The 14,814-nt window shown below is 48.7% G+C and overlaps 1 long non-coding RNA gene across 1 annotated transcript; it reads left to right on the top strand.

Moving 5' to 3' along the window:
- Positions 1-11,406: 11,406 nt before the first annotated feature.
- Positions 11,407-12,385, top strand: LOC111823757. The gene is made up of 2 exons (XR_002826839.1): positions 11,407-11,689; positions 11,824-12,385. It is a non-coding gene; the product is annotated as an uncharacterized LOC111823757 (long non-coding RNA).
- The last annotated feature ends 2,429 nt before the right edge of the window (positions 12,386-14,814 follow it).

Here is a 14,814-nt window from a genome sequence, read left to right on the forward strand (position 1 = left end):
CTGTTCTCACAAAGCACAGTGTGGTGAATTTGAGATTCAGAGCCTGCTAAGATCTATGTAGTTCCCTGAAAACCTGACCTCTCCTCACCTGTGCTGGGTGTTCAGGACTTCAGGAAGTCCTTATCTGTCCCAGGTGCCACCCATCTCTGAGCACTGCTCCCCTCACCTGCCAGCCTTAGCAACAAGGAAGTTGTTGTTGATCTTAGTAAGCATCGAGGAGTTGAAAGATAGAAGGCAGTGGCTGGGAAGTGGTCCAATGGAGAAGCTTTTGTTGGTTTTGTGTTGTGCTTGTCTTTTAAGATGAAGGAGTTGAAAATAATCTGGATTGCTGACAGTAAGGAGTCAGTGGAAAGAAAAATGATAAAGATTCAGGAGAACAAGGGTGTGATAAATTGAGCAGGGTCCCTGAGAAAGGTAAGAGGTGTGCCCCAGAACACAGGTGGAGAAGTAGGTGTCAAACAGGAAGTGGAATACTTCTTGACACAGCCTGGCATTCTCTCTCCTCATTCCTTTTGCCCCAGCCCTACAATCATTCTTTTTTTAAAAAAATAAATAAATAAAATGTTTATTGATTTCAGGGGGAAGGAGGAAAGAGCTCACATAGATGCAGGTGAGTTTGCAGGTGTGGGGGGAGCAGGCTGGGAGGGTTCTCTTCTGTGTGCTTTGTGAAATGGGAAGCAAGGCTCTTTGCTGAGCATGGGGATAAAGTGGTGGGGAGGGTTAAGAAATAGCCATTGTGGAGAACAGTAGAGAAAGTTGAGGAGGGAAACAGGAAGGATAACCAAGCAACCATAGATTCCAGTTGATGCTGGAACAAGTTTATAGTGGTACCAGTCTGCTCAATGTGTGATTTGGTTTTCAGCAGTGCCCACCTGCCCAGATATAGACGCAGGGAAGGTGGGGAGTTGGAATGATTAAGGACTGGTATGACACAAAGACAACTGGGCAAGAGAGTTGAGGATACTGGTGGTCCATGTGCTGCAGACAAATGTCTCAGAATGGTGATTGGTGCATGTGATGAGATTTGTTATATGTGTAGACACTCAGCATCTTTGGATACCATTTCTTATATTTTGGTAATTTCCCACCTACCAAAGGAAGATGCCAGGACTTGCCTGCCCAATCTCCTTTGCAGCCAGGGCACAGAAGTTTGACCTGGCCACCGATCAGACGTACCCCCATCAGAACTGAGTTGAGGATACAGTGCCATAAGGAAGGTGGCATTGGCATGACAAGGGTGGCAAGGCTCTGAGAGGCCGTAGAAGCAGAGGTCCTCACAATGGTGATGATGCTCAGAAACTGCTAAGTGAGCTCCTGTGCGGGTGTCCAGTGGTGGTGGAGCCCTGCCTCCTGCCTGTGAGCAGCCTGGCTGTGTAATCAGCATATCCTATGAGTTTGGACAAATGTATAATGATGCTTCTCTACCATTATAGTATCATACAGAGTAGTTTCACTGTCTTTTTAAAAAATATTTTTTTTTATTGATTTCAGAGAGGAAGGGAGAGGGAGAAAGACAGATGGAAACATCAATGATGAGAGAGACTCATTGATCGGCTGCCTCCTGCATGCTCCCCACTGGGGATCGAGCCCACAACCCAGGCATATGCCCTTGACCGGAATCGAACCTGCGATCTTTCAGTCTGCAAGCCGATGCTCTATCCACTGAGACATGCCAACTAGGGCTAGTTTCACTGTCTTAAAAATCCTCCCTCTTTCTCCCCAACCTCTGTGTAACTAGCGTATTATTTCTAGCTCTAGAGCAGTGCTGTCTAATAGAAATCTAGAGTGAGCCACATAAGGAATTTTAAATTGTCTGATAGCCACATTTTTAAAAATTAAAAAGTGAGATCATCTTCATACTATGTTTTCTTTAACTCCCAATATACCCCAAATATTATTTCAACATGTAATCAATATAAAAAAGTATTCATGAGATCATTTATATTCTTAATTTATACTAAGCCTTTGAAATTCAGTGTGTATTTAGCACTTAAAGTATGTATCAATTCAGACCAGCCACATTTCAGGTGCTCATGTGTCTAGTGGCTACCGGATTGAATAGTCGATCTAGTGTAGATCTGGAGCCTCCCAACCTGACTGTCTGGCCACCCCAGACACTCTTTAGGCTCCCACATAAAGTCCTCTTCTGCTTAAATGCCTTAGAAATGCCATTATTTGTAACTAAAGATCATTTGGGGAAGTTAGCCACAATCAAAAAGGAAAGCTCCATGTGCAGAGGGACATCATCTCATCTTTCTTACGTATCCACAATGGGTGGTTCTCACTATTTAAATATTACTTCTATGAAGAAATGAAAGAATGGAGTGAATGAATGAGTGAACAAGGAAAAATGTTCTTCCCTCAATACATCTCCCAGTATGAATGCTTGACCAAGGCTTTCTCTGATAAATTGCCTGGCAGTTGCTGTATCTCTTTATAGCTTTTTCATGATCAGAACCCACTCCAGGCAGCACATGTGGCTTGTTAAGTGTGGTCTTGGTGACAACAGTGCCTGGTGTGCCGTGGGCAACAAGGGCAGGAAAACACAGCTTCTCCATTAGAGACTGCCTCTGTAAGCAGATGACTAAGACAATGGTTCATAAGGAGTTTGGGTTCTGACCCTGAAGAGGGTAAGCTTGACTAAAGTGATAATACTGTGGGAATGGCACACCCCATCCTGGGACTTTCAGGGTCCATAGCTCCGGGCACTGGTATTTGATGCCACTTCTCCAGGTCCATAGATGAGCTATAGACTCTGGAGTGAGCAGAAAAGTCCACAGTTGTTTGAACTAAGAAAATCACCGCACACTCTTGGAGTCTGCACAGACGGCAGAAGCCCAAGAAGCAGTGATACTCTTCCTGGCTGCTGTGGTGACTACCAAAGCCTCCTTGTCCTCCTGGCAAAGAAGGTCCCCGCTGGGGCTACCAGGTTTCTGGATTTTTAATGATTGTCAAGCACGGGCTGGTGAGAAGCAGTGCTTGTGCTGAAATCACCTGTTTACTTGTCTCCCTTTCCTAAATGGCAGTGCTGAGACCAAAGGCTGGCTCTGAAATGTTGACACCCTTGACTCCCTCCCTGCCTGCCAACTCAGCTTTCTCTCTAATAAAAGGGAAATAAAACCTCATGGTATTACTGTGAAGATTAAATGAGAAAACATAGGTAAAAGCTCAGAGCAGTGCTTGGCACTCCATAGAGGCTGAGAAATGCCCTTCTTGTTTTGTCCTTCAAGGCCTAACGCAAGTCTTATTTTCTACATTGACTGTCCCTAATACCTCACCCCCACCTTCTCTGAATCCCAAGGACTTCGCCCATTCTTTACAGTGCTGTGTGTGTACATGCACATACACAAATAATGGAAACACACTGTTTGATGACTAGGAAGAGCCTGTGAGTTGATTTCTTTTCTTTTTCTTTTTTTTTTTGCCATCTTTAATACAAAGGAAAGGAGATGAAAACGCAAGAAGAATGATAGGGGAAATTTATTCAGGTGGGAATTTTATTTTATTTTTGTTAATCCTCATCTGAAGATATTTTTTCCATTGATTTTTACTAGTAGAGAAAGTGGAAGGGAGGGGGAGAGACACACAGAGAGAAATATCTATGTGAGAGACATATCAATTGGTTGCTTCCTGCAAGGGGAATGGGGATCGAGCCTGTGCCCTTGATTGGACTCGAACCCGGGACCCTTCAGTCCCTGGGCCAATGTTCTATCCACTGAGCCAAACCGGCTAGGGTCCTGAGTTGATTTCTTAGTGGTTCAAATCCTGAGGGTGTGGCTGCTGAACTTAACATTTCCAAACAACAGGGCCTACTTCTTAAAAATTGATTACTTCAAGAGGATCAAAAGAGGCTGATAGATGACCCTGTAATATTCCTGGCACAGTTAAAAAAATCACTTATTCACTCTTTCAGACAATCATTGTTTGTTCATTCCTGCACTTATTTCTCACACATTCATTCAGCAGGTTGTGCAGATGAGAAAAGGCTGGAGGCGAAAAGTAATCTTGTAGCATTCAGGATCTAATGTCCACCTTACATGCAGACAGACATCTTGCCCTGAAGAGGTTAACATTCCCAAAGAAAACCAAAGGCATTTAACCCCATGCCTTAAAGACTCTGATTGAGATGGAATCTGTACTTCAGTTCTTCAGCGGGACTCACCTTGATGGTGGTGTCCCCAGCACCGTGCATGACTCTGGACAGAGCATGTTGATTTACACAAGAGCAAGTTCACGCCCATTTATCTTTGACAAAATCCCATAACACTCTATGTACTAAAACACTACCATCACCACCACCACCAACACCCGCAAAGAGAAAAGCATAACTTGCCCTGGTCGGTGTGGCTCAGTTGGTTAGAGTGGCTTCCTGAAAGGTCGGGGTTTGATTCCCAGTCAAGGGCATGTGCCTGGGTTGCAGGTCCAATCCCTGGCCAGGTTCCTTCTTCATATCGATGTTTCTCTCTCTCTCTCTCCCCCTCTCCCTTCCTCTCTCTCTTAAAATCAATAAAAAACATACCCTCGGGTGAGGATTAAAAAAAACAGAAAGCATGACTCCACCTGGTTACCTTATTAGCTATACTTTGGCAATGTATATGTTGATATAATGATATAATCAAAACACGGTAATTCTTCCAAAGGAACCGCTGGGCTTACAAAGGTGGGGCACTGCCAATGCCGCCCTCTGCTTCTCTCTGTGGCGGGAGCTTTCTCTGACTGGAGCCCGCTCTGCCGGTGTGGCAGGCCCAAAGTGCAGGAGAACTAACATACCCGTCAGGCCCCCGGCAGTTCTCACTTGGTGACTGATGTGAGTTGTTATTTACCTCAAATTATCAAAAGTCTGAGGGACATGTTCTATGCTGGCCCCCAGAGTCCCTGAAAAATCGAGCCTGCTGCCCACAGAGGTGACCTGCCTGACACTGCTTTGTTCTGGCTTTCTTCACATCCCCGCTTGCCTACAGGGGTTCCTGGGATCACCTGCCAAATAAATCTCTGCATTCAAATCTTTGTCTCAGGGTCTGCCTCTGAGGGAGTCCAAACTAAGACAGGGGCACACTGCCTTTTTTTTTAAAAAAAGAATATTTTTATTGATTTCAGAGAGGAAGGGAGAGGGAGAGAGAGATAGAAACATCAATGGTGAGAATCATTGATGGGCTGCCTCCTGCACGCCCCCTACTGAGGATCGAGCTGGCAACCTGGGCATGTGCCCGTAAGTCCCGAGACCCTTAAGTCCACAGGCTGATGCTCTATCCATTGAGCCAAACCAGCCAGGGTGAAGAAGTCACTCTCTTGTGCCATAAAATAACTGAGCCTGCTGGTAAACTCAGAAGAGGTTTTACTCATTACATACTTCATGGGAGGAAAGGGGACTTCAGGGCAAACTTAGTGCGTGCTTTACATTACTTCTTTCACTTATTTTTGACTCTTAAGCAGACACAGAGTATAAATTTGGGGGTGAGGATGGGGTACAACCTGGCATGGCTGTGGTGCCATTCTCTACATCATTCTCCCTTCCGGATCAGGCTCTGCCTAGCTCAGCCATCTTCCTGGAATCCCCTTCCCACCTCCCTGTGCCCATTCAAAGGAGGAAGTGTCCACACCATGGTAGAGCATGACCCACCCAGCTCCTTCCCCAACCAGGCCTCCTCCTTTAACAGACGATGTTTATGCCTAAGGATGTATTGGGTCCCCTGACTCCAAGAGCTGGGCTGGCTTCCGTAACTAAATCAGGGCTCAGGTGAGGTCCCCAGGCAGGTCTCTGTCTCTGCTTGGCTCTGCTCTTCTTTCATTGGCTTCTTTCTCAGGCTTCAGGTAGAAGCTAAATGATGGCAGCAGCTTTCAGAGTCAAGGCCCACCAAGAGGCTCATCTGCCTCGTTCCCAGAAGCTTGCCCAGTTAGGACCCTCGGCTTCGGAGGGAACACACAGGAAAAATGTAAGACAAAACCTCTCTGCAATGCACCCGAGGAAGGCTTCTTTAAGCCTGGCCAGACCACCTGCATCAGAACTACCTGGGGGCACCTGGTAACAGAGTCTCCTGGGCCTGCGCCCCTCTTCTTGCAGGTGGACTATGAGGCCCCAGGAAGGGGAGTGACTTTGTCAGGGAGCCAAGGCCAATCTAGGACAGAAACACTGGTCCTCTAGTTCGAAAACCCAGAGAGGAAAGGAGAGAGAATGAGGGACAGGAAACGTGTCCAACTTTGACTCCTACAATTCCCATGGATTTCCCTTTGGCTCCCATCGCAAGGGAAAAGCCCAGTATTAACCCGACTCCTGCAATTGGGGGGAGGTGGCTTCCACTGAGTGTGCTCTGAGGGCTCAGGTTGCTGTCTCTCTCCTCCCAGGGAGGCTCAGGTGGCTTCCACTGAGTGTGCTCTGAGGGCTCAGGTTGCTGTCTCTCTCCTCCCAGGGAGGCTCAGTGTAGCGGGCATCTCAGGTCTCCCAGCCTCCTGCACAGACATCCTCTGTTAAAGGAGGAGGCCTGGTTGGGGAAGGAGCTGGGTGGGTCACGCTCTACCACGGTGTGGACGCTTCCTCCTTTGAATGGGCACAGGACTGTGGGAGATGGGTGAGCTAGGCAGAGCCTGATCCAGAAGGGAGAGAGCCAGAGGGAGGCCAGGACCTCAGTCAAAGAGGAGAGCTGCATCTTCCCTCTGCCCCCACAGAACCTGTTCTGCTGCTATCTTTAGTTCCTCCCCTGGGCCAGCCAAGGGCCTCAGGGGCAGAGACAGGTGGGCAGACACGTGATGGGAGGGAGAAGCTTCCAAGCCCTGGGGAACTGACATCTGCAGAAGCTGGCAAAGGCCGGGCAGACTCCTCCAGTGCAGATAAATGCAGCTTTGCCCTCTTCACCTGCTCAGGTGGAGTGAGACCCTTCCCCATCAGGTGATGGGCACTGCCTCCTGGTTTGATCAATGCCAGTTCATACTGCCCCCCTTACTCAGGCCATCCAATGTCATCTTATGGCCACTCACTACCCCAGTACTTAATTGGGTTGGTTAGCTGTAAAATTTAGGAATAGTGCAGGAATAGTCTTCTGGTCCCAAACTTCATTATATGGGTGGAATATGAGGTCTAGGGAAGAGCAGGGCCTTGCCCAGGGCCCTGCAGCTTTTTAATACGCTCATCACCTTCTCTCATGTAGCACTGTGGTAAAAAGTTACCTACTTTAAAAATTATTTTATATACACTCATACATCATATATAGATGTGTATACATATATATGCATTTCATAATATTTTGGTTAATTTGTTAATATTTCACAAAATTCAAAAGGCATAAAAAAGGCCCTGGCCAGTGTGACTCAGTGGTTAGAGCACCCGCCTGAGCACTGAAGGGTTGTGGATTCCACTCCTGGTCAAGGGCACATACCTGGGTTGCAGGTTTGCTCCCTGCGGGAGGCAACCAGTTGATGTGTCTCTCTCACATTAACGTTTCTCTCTCCCTCTCCCCCAACCCCTTCTACTCTCTCTGAAAAGCAATGGAAAAAAATATCCTCAGGTGAAGATTAACAAACAAACAAAAAAATAGATCAATAAAAACCTTTTTTAAAGGTACAAAAAGTAAGCCTCCCTCCCACTGCTATTCTTGATCTCCCAGCATTCCACCCGAGGGTACTGCTGTTGACTTTTCTTATTTATCCTTCCAGAGACGTTCTACACATACCAAACATTTACATTTTTTTAAATCACAAACTTTATATGCTGTACTCACTGTTCTGTACTTTGCTTTTGCACATAACAAATCTTAGCTCAGATCACTTAATTTTAATACCTATTTCTGATAGTGCATACTATTTTTTTAGTGCATATTATTTACAGTAATTGTATGGCTGGAGCATAATTTATTTAACCAGCTTCCTATTTAAGTTCTAAACTTTAACTATGAAAATAATGGCTAAATGAACTTTCTGGTACATATTACATGTCTTGGGGTACCTGTATACCTACAAGGTCAGTTTCTGAAAGTGAAATTACTAGGACAAAAAGTTTGTACATTTGATTTTTTAAAAAAATATATTTTATTGATTTTTTACAGAGAGGAAGGGAGAGGGATAGAGAGTTAGAAACATCGATGAGAGAGAAACATCGATCAGCTGCCTCCTGCACACTCCCCACTAGGGATGTGCCCGCAACCAAGGCACATGCCCTTGACCGGAATCGAACCCAGGACCCTTCAGTCTGCAGGCCGACGCTCTATCCACTGAGCCAAACCAGTTAGGGCTTGATTTTTTTATAGATATTACCAATTTGTCCTCCAAAGGAGTTGTGCCAATTAACTTTCCCACCAGTAATGTGTGCTGGTGCCTGTTTTCAGACACCTTTAACTGTGAACTCGATTTCGTTGGGGTTTTTGTTTGGCCAACCTGATAGGTGAAAAACGGTATCTCCTAGTTTTAATTTACCTTTCTTATATTATAAATGAGGCTGAGCATCAAAGATAGAAACCCAGAGGACAGTTTGTAACTGGAGTGGGGTCTTGCGCCTATCCCAGGCTGAGCCAATGTGTACCCCTACCCATCACCCCAGTAGATGACAGGAGGCCGGGCAGCCTGGGTTCTCAGCCCTCCCAAGAGCTGTTTCCCCGCCCCTTTACCTGAGATGAGTAACAGTTTCTCTGGTGTTACTGGAAGAGGCATGTTTTATTCAGGCTCCCTGGTTTGTCCTGCTCTTCTGTCCCTAAGGGCTGGGACTTGGCCTCTGATACAAAACAGAATAACATACAGCAGGGGAATGGCAAGACGAGACCTGCTTATACTGGGAATAGAGCTGGGCTAGGTGGGGAGTAAGGAGGAGGCTGTAGCAGTTCAGGTGGGCGCTGAGGAGTCTGAGCCAAGCAGTGGCATGTGGGCCCTGAGATTCATCAGAGGTGGCCATGCAGGACGGACTGGGTGAGGAGGAGGAAGGAGAGTGGCAGACAGGTGATAGGGAGCATTAGGGTGGAAGATGAGTGAACTGGAGGTTACCTGTGGGATAGATGTTGTTTGTTGGATTAATGTGTTCCCAGGGGCAATAGGAATGGAGTGGTCCTGTGTCCAGTTGGGAGATAGTTAATTCACCCAGTCTGGCCACAGCAGGTTAAACCACCTCTGGGGTGTGTCCTGCGCCTGGCTTTCTGCAATGACACAACCTGGTTCCCTGGAATATAATTAACACAGAGCTAACTTTACTCCTGATTTACCACCTTGGTCTAGTTCCTTCCATGAAGCCTCCTCCTGTCCCTGTGACTCACAGAAGGGTGGGTTGGGGAGTGGGCTGTTGGCCAGGTAGCCAGGCCAGTGGAGCTGGAGGAGGAGCAGGTAAACTGGGGGTGGGGGTGGGGCAGGGGACACCAGGCCCACTGAGCCCAGCCCCCATGAGAGTTTCTAGACTGTGGCTGGCCTGAGAGCAGAAGGTGGTCAAACAGGCTGCCTGGAAGCCTTCTCCTACTTTGACCCACGCTTCTTTTTTAAAAAAATATATTTTATTGATTTTTTACAGAGAGGAAGGGAGAGAGAGAGTTAGAAACATCGATCAGCTGCCTCCTGCACATCTCCTACTGGGGATGTGCCCGCAACCCAGGTACATGCCCTTGACCGGAATCGAACCTGGGACCCTTGAGTCCGCAAGCCAACGCTCTATCCACTGAGCCAAACCGGTTTCGGTGCTGACCCACGCTTCTTCCTTCTTCCGGTGGCTCTCACCCTGTCTCTCCGAGTTCCCAGTCCCAAATGAAGGCTTCTCTCAGGTGGCAAGAAACCTCAACCTGATCGGTGCAAAATGGTATCTCCTAGTTTTAATTTACTTTTCTTATATTATAAATGAAGCCAAGTGTCAAAGATAGAAACCCAGAGGACAGCGCCTTAGCCTCTGTGAGGGTTGCCAGAGACATTTCAATTGCAGATCATGAATAATTTTTTTTTAGTATAAGTATATCCCAAGAATTGCATGGAACTTACATACTTAAAATTTTTTTAAAAAAAGTAGTTGCATATCTGAAATTCAAATTTAACGGGTATCCTTACTTTAACCTCCCACAGCGTTGGAAACAGCTGCCCCCACCCCCACCTCACCCCTACCCCCTGCCTGACCACTCACAGGCCCTGATCTTTTATTTTATTTATTATTTAAAATGGATTTGAAATATATTAAAAAAAAAAAAAAAAAAAGCCCTAACCGGTTTGGCTCAGTGGATAGAGCATTGGCCTGCGGACTCAAGGGTCCCAGGTTCGATTCTGGTCAGGGGCATGTACCTTGGTTGCGGGCACATCCCTAGTGGGGAGTGTGCAGGAGGCAGCTGATCGATGTTTCTCTCTCATCGATGTTTCTAACTCTCTATCCCTCTCCCTTCCTCTCTGTAAAAAATCAATAAAATATATTAAATAAATAAATAGAATGGATTTGAGAGCCCTAGCTGGTTTTGCTCAGTGGCTAGAGCATCAGCCTGTGGACTGAAGGGTCCCAGGTTCCATTCGGGTCAAGGGCACATGCCTTGGTTTCGGGCTCCATCCTCCGTGGGGGGTGTGCAGGAGGCAGCCCATCAGTGATTCTCTTCATTGATGTTTCTTTCTTTCTCTCCCCCTCCCTTCCTTTCTGAAGTCAATAAAAATATATTTAAAAATAAAATAAAATAAAATTGATTTGAGAGAGAGAGAGAGGAAGGGAGAAGAAGAGAGAGAAACATCAATGAGATCTGGCCTCCTGCATGCCCCTCACACATGCCCCTCATAGGGGATCGAGCCCCAGGGGCCTGACCAGAACCGAACCAGCGACCTCTGGGCGCCTGGGACGACGCTCAACCAACTGAGCCACACCAGCCAGGGGTAGGCCCTGGTCTCTAGGGCTCAGGCACAACTGCCATTCTTAAGGGAGCTCCACAGGCTTTATCTGCATTTTCTGGGCATGACAACACTCTGAGGAGGGTCTTCAGTCCCCTTTCACGGGTGAGAAAACCGAGGCTCCGATTATTGATGAGCCGAAGGTAAAACTCGAGGGCCCAGGAAGGACTCCAGCCATTGCCCGTCGGGCTCCAAAGTTCAAGCTCTTTGCACGCCGCGCGCAGCTGGCAAATCGCCCTCTCTCGGAGCGGAAAGCCTCTGCGTGGGTTTCCAACCAGCCAGCCACACAGGAGGAAACGGGCAACGCGGCAGCGGGGTGGAGGGGGAGGGACAGGGGGCACCCAGCGCGGAACGGACGGGAGTGGGTGCTAGGATCCTTAGTGATTTTGAACCCTCCTGTGAGTAATAATACCACCCCGGACATTTGCATAGCTCTCTACAGTTGACAAAGGGTGCCCTTAGCAGTCAATTAGAATAACTAAGAAAGAGGGAGACGGCCTAGGACTTCTCCCCATAAAAGATGGTGGCTCGGGAGGGGGGAGGGGAGTGAGGGGGGCAGTGGTGGGGAGGGGAGAAGGGAGGGAAGGATGGGGTGGACCCTCTGGGCCGACTTCCGGGAGATCCTAGGTTAGGGACTTGGACCCCCAGATTGGGACCGCGGACCTGGGCGGCGGGTCCAGAGCTCGGGTCGGCGTTGCGGGTTCCAGCCCCGCTGGTAACCCCGCAGCGGGCGTGGACGCGAGAGCGGGGTGCAGCTCCGGACACTCCCTGCTGGGGCCTGTTCCAGACCGTGTGACTCGTCTGTGCTCTGGGCGAGTGTCTGACAGGTGACAGGTCGGACTTGCTCCGGAGGGAACTGGGAGCCGGCCCGAAGGTGAGTTAGGACGGGGGCGGGGCGGGGCTTGGGGCGGGAAGGGGCTGGGGTGCTGGGGGTGGGAAAACGTTGGGGAAAACCTGGCCCAAACGAGACTTATGTAAATCAAACGTGATTTTCCTCTTGACTCACAGGATCCTTTCGGACCCTTCACCTCGAGCTCTCACCTGCAGCTGGCAGAGGCTGCTAGAGGCTAGTTTTTCTTCCCCTTTTGCGTGCCCCGTGCGGCTGGGTGTGGGGCGGAGGTGGGGGTGCGCTTTCAGCCATCCAGGGTTTAAGGAGGCTGTTCAGGGAACCTTAGGGGATCTTTCTGAAAAGTTAACCAAAGTGATGCGAAAACAGTCTCCCCGCACAATTTCTGTTTTGATAACTGTAGTTTCTTTTCTTAGTTTCATTTTCGAAAAGCGTGGTGGGGGTAAAGCCGATGAGAAGAGAGCGCATAAGAGGACGTGCTGAGTTCAAATTCTATTTCAAATCTGTTGCAAAGGGAGTTACTTTAGAAAGGTCCGATGGAAAGACCCCCTCTGGGTAGAAACATTTACTATGAAAAAAAAAAAAGAAGATAATCATTCGCAAATTGGATTCTAAAAATCCGGGTAAGTATCCTTAGCTTGTTTGCCAGATGAAAGGCTGGTTGTATGCATAGAAATGACTTCCAGAGAAGGTCTTCATCTCAATAAAATTTACTTAAAACTACTCAAGGGTGTTTTTGTAAAAAAAAAAATAATAAAAATCAGAAATGCTAATCACTGAAGGGTCAGGCAAAAAATTTCTGCCCCAGATGAGCCCCAGATGAGGCCCCAGATGAGGCGTGGGGCAGGCAAGTGGCACCGTGAGGTCCCAATCCAGGCAGGTCCCAGCCCTCCGGGTCTCCTCTGTAAAAGGCACCTGGGGGATGTGGACGACTGGACCAGAGCAGTGCAGTGTGGAGTGGACACTGGGGAAAACTACCTTGGGAAGCACTTGGGCAGTTTCTGCAAAGCTGCAGATGGTGCACTCTGTCACCCCGCAACTGTCGCCCTCAGCACGTACCCAGGGGAACGGAGTGCATGGGTCCATGAAGAGACATGGGCAGCACCATCACCAACACTCCCGGGCACCCTCACCTTCGCTCTCACCAGCCACACTGCACAGCACACCAGCTGCTGCAGGCCCCCCCTCCCAACCCCCCACTGGGCCTCCTGGAGGAGCAGTAGGCTGGAAGGGCCAGAGAGGGGCGGTCCTTTCAGTATCTGGACATCTGTATGCAGAAGCCTCAGGCCTGGAGCTGCCACCTGGTCGAGCTCACACTCCACTTTGTTTCTGCAGCTTTCTTGCTGGTCATAAGGGCTTTTTTTCTTCCGGGGGGAGCCCCGCCAGCCCACCAGACCCCCCCACCCACCTGTTTGCAAGACCCACCACACCGCAGTTCCTGCCTCAGGCCTGGTTTCCTAGGAGCATTGTGAGGCCCAGGCAGAGGGGTCGGACTTGGGTGGCCCCGAGGGAAGAACTGGGGCTAGTGAGGTGGAGCTTTCCCTCAGATAGCCCTGCCTGTGGATGGGTAGGTGGCTGCAGGAGGTGGAGAGCCAACAATCCCTGGGTGTTAAGTCCTTTCCAGAGCTTCTGTGGAGAAAACCCAGCCACTGACAACACCTACAGTATTCACACCTGGGACTACTGTCCGTCACACCTCCATGAGAGGTTGCAAACTTGTGAGGGCATTTCTGGTTGTCACAATGACATGGGGTGCTTCTAATGTTTTGTGCCCGCTAGAGTTTGGGGACCAGGATACTAAACTCATGCAGTGGGTTGGGAGTAGGTCCCGTCAAGGAAGAATTAATCCTGCCCAGATCCCAATAGTGACCCACTGGGAAGCATTGGGAAGGTTGAACTGGATGACTTTTCTTTTTTAAAAATCCTCACCCGATGCCGAGACCGGTTTGGCTCAGTGGATAGAGCGTCGGCCTGCGGACTGAAGGGTCCCAGGTTCGATTCCGGTCAAGGGCGTGTACTTGGGTTGCGGGCACATCCCCAGTGGGAGATGTGCAGGAGGCAGCTGGTCGAAGTTTCTCTCTCATCGATGTTTCTAACTCTCTATCCCTCTCCCTTCCTCTCTGTGAAAAATCAATAAAATATATATATATTTTTTTAAAAAAATCCTCACCCGAGAATATATTTCCATTGATTTTAGAGAGAGTGGAAGAGAGCGGGAAAGACAGAGAGAAACATCGATGTGAGAGAAATACATCAATTGGTTGCCTCCAGAACATGCCCTGACCAGGGCCCGGGCTGGGGAGGATCCTGCAACTGAAGTCCGTGCCCTTGACCGGAATCGAACCCAGGATCCTTCTGTCTGCAGGCCGACGCTCTGTCCACTGAACCGAACTGGTCGGTGGGGCCTTTTTTTTTTTTTTTTAATTTTTTAAATTGATTTTAGAGAGAGAGGAAGGGAGAGGGAGTGTGAGAGAGAGAAACATCAATTGGTTGCCTCCTGCATGCACCAGGACTGGGTACCAAACCCACAACCAGGGCATGTGCCCTGACCAGGAATCGAACAGGCAGTCTTTTGGTGCATGGGATGACACTCAACCAACTAGCCACACTGGCCAGAGCTGAACTGGATGACTTTTAAGGGACTTTTCAGTTGAAAGTGATTGTCATTTTAACATTCATTGTAGGTGATATAGGGACTACTGGTAAAGTAACCCCCAAAAAGGAGGGTTCAAGGTCTAGGCACATATGGTCTAGGCACACACGATACGTATGTATTTGCCTGTCTAGGTGCCATGGGTGTGTTCATACACATACAGGCACACATATATACCTCGTTGCAAACAATCCTCTGGGAGAACTTTGACCAGCTCAGAGATGGATGTAGTTAGCTGGGCACGGAGATGGGGGGAGAGAGGAGTAGAGAAGGAAGAAGCGGGCAGGGAGTCCTGGGGACAGATGAGTGGAGAGGTTGGGCTGCCTTTGGGACCCAGAGGGTACAGTGGCCCCGGTTCCTTTCCTGGGAACTCGGTCTCTTCCTGGCCAGCTGGAATTGAGCCTCTCCCTGGGGCTCTGCCCACCAGCAAAGGTGGCTGGAGCCAAGAAAATGCCATTTGCCTTAAGTGATGGAGTCAGCTGGTAGCTGGTGGGCATTG

Source organism: Myotis lucifugus, unplaced genomic scaffold, assembly GCF_000147115.1.
Source record: "Myotis lucifugus unplaced genomic scaffold, Myoluc2.0 scaffold_657, whole genome shotgun sequence".
NCBI classification, from domain to species: Eukaryota; Metazoa; Chordata; class Mammalia; order Chiroptera; family Vespertilionidae; genus Myotis; species Myotis lucifugus.